At 37.4% G+C, this 6,000-nt stretch overlaps 2 protein-coding genes across 4 annotated transcripts in view; one reads left to right on the forward strand and one right to left on the reverse strand.

Annotated features, from left to right (window-relative positions):
* Positions 1 to 2,799, reverse strand: part of LOC145988678 (tonsoku-like protein) — a 72,002-nt gene extending 69,203 nt beyond the window's left edge. Inside the window, exon 1 of one of the 3 annotated variants that reach the window (XM_083123751.1) lies at positions 2,777 to 2,799. The gene's annotated coding sequence lies outside the window, so the exon portion shown is untranslated. Of the gene's footprint in view, positions 1 to 2,628; positions 2,754 to 2,776 lie in introns of those variants that run through there. The other 2 variants (XM_083123749.1, XM_083123750.1) reach the window with 2 other exon arrangements.
* A 252-nt stretch (positions 2,800 to 3,051) lies between these two features.
* The window catches only part of LOC145988679 (transmembrane protein 267), a 29,339-nt gene continuing 26,390 nt past the window's right edge, over positions 3,052 to 6,000 (forward strand). Inside the window, exon 1 of the mRNA XM_083123754.1 lies at positions 3,052 to 3,110. The gene's annotated coding sequence lies outside the window, so the exon portion shown is untranslated. The remainder of the gene's footprint in view (positions 3,111 to 6,000) is intronic.

The raw sequence follows: 6,000 nt of genomic DNA on the forward strand, positions 1-6,000 counted from the left end.
TCTGGAGATAGTGGTGAAATCAAAGATGACCACTTAACGCATTCGGCTACCAAACCAGCTATTATGATATTGGGTCCCCTTGAGCCTCTGTACCCCCTGGTGAAAGTGAAATATTTTGTTAGCAGAAATGTGTTATTGTGAAGTAAAGCAACAGCAGCTATAATATTACATAGTTAGGTTAGGATTGCTAGGTTTGGTACTGATAGTTATTTTCGACGTGTTCTTTCGTTATTTTGGTGTGCATACAAACAGTTTCTCTAACAAAAAGCGGGGTATGAATTTACAATACCAGAAGTATCTCCAATTGCTTTCAAATTCGGCATACTCACTAATTTTGGCCTCGTAATCATGAATCTGCAGTTAAAATTTGGCGGTCACGTCTAGAAATTGCAAAATAACTTGTCAATTACCGCTATGATTCTCCATACACTAACATGAAGACGTCTCCCTTTCCGCACAACAGTCTTGCTACCAACGTTGCTCAAGTGTTGTGCAATAAGTGAGAGCATTGATTTGCATGAGAAAATGGCATCTTGCGTAAATGTGGAAAACATGTTTGCCCCACAAACCATTCATGTTAAGGTTAGGTTAGGTAAGCATAGTCAAAATTAAGGGTCATCATAAACATAGGGTAACACTTGCATCTCCGAACAACACATACATTCCTTACCCGAAATTTTAACTATGTTTGCCTAACCTAACCTTGCCGTGAATGGTTTGTGGGGCTATGTGGGAATGGTGTGTGGGGCATTTTTTCGGTTATAACCCCAAATGGTAAATGTCTGTTATATCGGAGACACATTTCTAACGGATATTTTAAGTTTTAAATGGTTCGTACTTACCAATTGTGTATTGCGGAACATAGTTGAAGGTGCCATTATGCTTTTTACATGAAAATAACTTCGATTTTTCACATTACGAGTAATTCTTTTGGGTCCTTTCTTCCGTTGCGGAACATACAATATGGTGCGAACAGCTGTGGATCATCGCACGTCGTGCTTGTGTTTTGTCGATTTGGAGTGGGTATGCAGTGTTTCAACCTTCTTAACCGAAAAATACTTACTTTCATGTTCATTGTCATCACAAACCATTGACGGATAGCCCCAAAAACCATTCCCGATAGCCCCAAAAACCATTCACGATAGCCCCACAAACCATTCACGATAGCCCCACAAACCATTGACGGATAGCCCCAAAAACCCATTCATGATAACCCCAAAAACCATTCATGATAACCCCAAAAACCATTCGCGATAGCCCCAAAAACCATTCATGATAGCCCCACGAACCAATTCTGGCAAGGTAAGGTTAGGTTAGGTTACGTAAGCATAGTTAAAAAAATAAAATTCTGGTAAAAAAAAAGACACGTTTGGAAACACTGGTGAGACCGCATGACTTTCGACGCTCGCGCCATCTGCAGGTACATAATGGAAACAACGGCATAATGTTGTCGCTTTGCAAAAATGCAAGTTTATTATATCAAAAGTGCTTATTTCTTGTTGTGCAGCATGCTACGGTGACAAAATACCTCCACGAACTTTCAAAATACTACAGAAACTCATTTCCGGGAACGAATTTACAATATAGAGAAAGTCTCCAATTTTGTTAATTTTCGGTATACTAACTAATTTTGACCTCCTAATCACGAATCTGTTGAAAAAAAAATGGGGGTTACGTCTGAAAATTTGAAAAAAAGCTGATTGAATTTTTTTATATATACAGGTGTATATGCGTAGTTTTACGAACAAAAATGTAATCTCCTGTCATTGTGTCCAACCACACTATTGTTTTACAAGAAAATGATTTATGATGTTCAATTCTAGTACGATCCCTATTCTTTCGATGAATTTAGGGGTGAAATGAGTGCTAATGGAACCTAACCTAACAGGCCTAACCTAACCTCGTGTGAATTGTTCGTGGGGCTACCCGTGGATGGTTTTTGGGGCTAACGTCAATGGTGTGTGGGGCTACCCGTGGATGATTTTTGGGGCTAACGTCAATGGTTTGTGGGGCTACCCGTGGATGTTTTTTTGCGCTAACAAACAATTTTTCATCAAAATGTACACTTTCCAGACGTGACCCCCAGTTTTTTACAACAGATTCGTGATTAGGAGGCCAAAATTAGTTAGTATACCGAAAATTAACGAAATTGGAGACTTTCTCTATATTGTAAATTCTTACCTAAATTCGCTCCAAAAGCGGTAAAAGTGCTCCGAAATTGCAGGTTTTAACTTATGTGGGCGGGCCATACTTTGGGAACAAATATCTCTGTTATTTGTGTTTTCCTAACACTGGAAACACTTTTATATTATGTAAAACATTGAAATCTGTCGATTTAAAAAAAAAAACGACGTTATTCTTGAGGGAGTACAGTGGGTCAACTGCCCGATATTCGAATTTCAGTCGGGACCTGGGCTATTTTCAATAGTAATAAATGAATCATTTCAACTAAGTAATAACAAATAACCTAAAACTTCCTATACAACACAGAACGAGATTGCCCTTGTACTTCCAAATCCATACTTTTGGCAGACGAAAACTAATTCTCGTTGTCAACATGCAATTTTCACTGCATCTTTAAGAATAAAATTTAGTGTGAAATCTTAGTGTAGATTGTTAAATATTTACAGTAATATTAATATTATCGTCTTTGTTGTTACATCAGAAAAGGTGGCATCCGCTGTGGCACTGTATTCACTGTACAACTAACAGAAGACAAAAGAAATGTTAAATATGCTAAACATATTCCCCGATGGATTGATACGAGGATTCATACCTTCATAGACAAAAACGCCCGCCTTTTCTTTTGGCTCGAGGCCACATTTATCGCACACAACTCAAACACCTTTTCTTGGCGAAGACCCATATTTTGTCTTGTGACTATGTAGTGTATTTATGATGACGAAATTTTGTCAGTGCCGTACCGTATGCCGTTACTTGAGATTTTCGAGACTCGTGCCCATGCATTTTGCGATTTCGGAGATGAAAAGAAACATTTCATTTGTTATAGTTTACGTCTTCTCCGAACAGCAAGTGGCAAAAAACTATACCACCATCACTTTCATAGTTGACAATCAAACAGCTGATTTGCCGATTTCAATCTGATTAAGGTAAATATCATCGTTAAATTTACCAGAAGTTAATGAACATGTCCCTCTCGGGAAGCATTTCTGGGTTTAATGAATATTTGCCTCGGGTCCTTCAAAAATCCATAGAAAACAGATTCGTTAAAATATAGCTTAATATTCCCATAATTTTGTATGGGTAAGGGCTAGAAGTCGTTTTGCAAACAAGAGGGGCAAAACATTTATGTGGAACTCGATACAAGCATGCGTTTTAGTGATTATACATATTTCACTTACAACATTTTTTTCCCGAGTGTTAGTACAACATTTGCACCCAGCAAACAAAATAACAATAATTGTAAAGTGGCTGTAACAAACGCACTAAATTCATCAGGGTAACAGTTTCATAGATCGGAGACACATTAAAATCGGATATTTTGTGTTTCGCATGGTTCGTACTTACCAATTGTGTATTGCGGAACATCGTTCAAGGTGCCATTATGCTTTTTACAAGAAAACACGCAATTTTTCACATTCTGAGTGTTTTTTTATTCCTTTCGCTTCCGGAACACACAATATGGCGGGCACATCTTGACTCACGTTGTGGGTATGCAGTGTTTCAACCTTCTGCACCGAAAAATACCTACTATCGTGTTTGTCACCGGTGGAAATTATACGGTAACACTTTACTATACCTGAGACAGATTTCTTCAAATTTACAGGAGAAAGTACTTACGCAAATCATTTTCTGTAGCGTTGTTGATGTTCGGGAATGTAATTTTGATTCATTTTATTGCGAATGCATGTGGTTTTGTACGAAAATCTATTTCCGATGCGCTATTGCTGCTGCCGCCATTTGCTTCCTGGATGAGAACACAATACGCTCTCGTATTGTCCGTATATGCTAAATTGAACGAAAGGAGTGCTAATGGAACCAAACCTAACAGGCCTAACCTAACCTAGTAGGCATACCTCGTCCCCGTGATGGTTTGTGGGGCTATCGTGAATTTTTGGGCTAACGTCAATGATTTTTCTGGCTCAAGGAACGATCAACGGTAAGCTATCGCCATGTTGTGTGTGGAAATAAACAAGAACAGTAAGTACTCGTAAATGTAAGAAATATACATTACTTTCCTAACAAATTCAATTATTTCACCTAAATAAGTGTTCCGGAATGCAGAATAGTACGTTAGCAATGTAAAAAAATGCGAAAGAAATGATTCCCAGGTGTCTCAGGTATAGTAAAGTAGTACCAATTATACATTATGCACAAGTAGCTGACTGATAGCCCCACAAACCATACAAGGATAGTCCCACAAACCATTCACGGATAGCCCCACGAACCATTATGCACGGTAGCTGACCGATAGCCCCATGAACCATTCACGGAAAGCCCCACAAACCATTCACGGATAGCCCCACGAACCATTTCCGATAAGGTTAGGTTTTGTTACGTTAGGCAAGCATAGTAAAAAAAAGGGGGGGTTGACATGGGCTTACGTCAAACGTTCACAGCATCTGGTTGTCGTAGGGCAAGCAAATGAAAGCAATGGCAATTGTGCGTCGATGAGATATTTCTCTTGAAAAATACATGATTTCCCGGTCAAATATATTCCATGATGAAAAAATACCTTGACGAACGTTGTAAACCTTGGGGAAACTCATTTCCGTAAGTAGTTTCTTGTGTAAAACTGAAGAAATGTGTCTCCAATGTATGAAACTGTTACTTTTTTTTTTGTATAAAAGAAAATAATTTGAGATTTTCAAAACTAAAAATTTAGTAATGATTCCGAATGTTCATTGATTTTTCGCAAGTTGTAGTATATAATAATAATAATAATAATCCTTAGCGCGACAGCCCATGAAGGGCCTTGGCTTACCTACCGACTACCGGTCTCCCTCCCACGCTTTCTTTCGTCACCTCTAAGCGTGGAGATCTTCAACCAGTAGTTGTAGTATATGGAAGGAAAAATTGTTCTCCAGAAAAAACACAGTAAGTAATCACCAAGACTCTAAACTATGTGCTACCAGACATGATTAGAAATTGAACCATATAAAAATACCTGTACACCATGATAAATTCAGAATTAAACAATCTGAACTTGGGCCAATATTTTTTCTTAATTCGTACATAGAGTATTGCGTGTATAAAAATGTAATTTCGTTAGTTTCTCATTTACTTTTATATTTTTATTTTCAATTGTTCTTAGTAAACACAGCCCCAGAAATACAAAATTTAGGTCCGAAATATAACATCAGAAATTTAAGAAAAACTCAATAGGCTGACCAAGGCAGAAATTTATTTTATTATAAAACATAAACTAAACATAACGTTTCAACCTTCTAGACCTTGCTTGAGTTTTTCATATCATGGAAACAAGGCTTAATATTGTTATAATCAGAAAGTTGATCTAAAAATTTATTTTCTGGTAAATGTTCGATCTAGCACAAACACATTTCTTCATTTTTACAGAAGAAACTATTAACGGAAATTACTTTCTATAGCATTGTACAAGTTCTTGAAGGTATTTTGAAAGATGTATACTTAAATAAAGAAGAAACAATGATTATTTTTTTACTATGTTTGCCTAACCTAACACTATGTGCATGGTTTGTGGGGCTATCGTGAATGGTCAGTGTGTCTACATACCCTAAACATAAAGAAGGGTAACAATTGCATCTCAGAACAACGGATTTTTTCATTTTTACACAATAAAGTATGGTAAAAGTTGTCAATCGGAATAACGGATTTCTTCATTTTTACACAAGAAAGTACTTACTGGAATGAGTTTTTCTAGCATTTGGATACTTCGTCGAGATATTTTCTGTCATCGTAGAATCTGCTGGAGCTGTAAATCATGTGTTTTTCACGAAAAATATCTCTCCGATGCACAATTGCCGTTGCTGATTGGCACGCCACCTACACCGGTCCCCT

The sequence above is a fragment of the Lepisma saccharinum genome, chromosome 6 (genome assembly GCF_977018435.1).
Source record: "Lepisma saccharinum chromosome 6, izLepSacc3.1, whole genome shotgun sequence".
NCBI lineage: Eukaryota > Metazoa > Arthropoda > Insecta > Zygentoma > Lepismatidae > Lepisma > Lepisma saccharinum.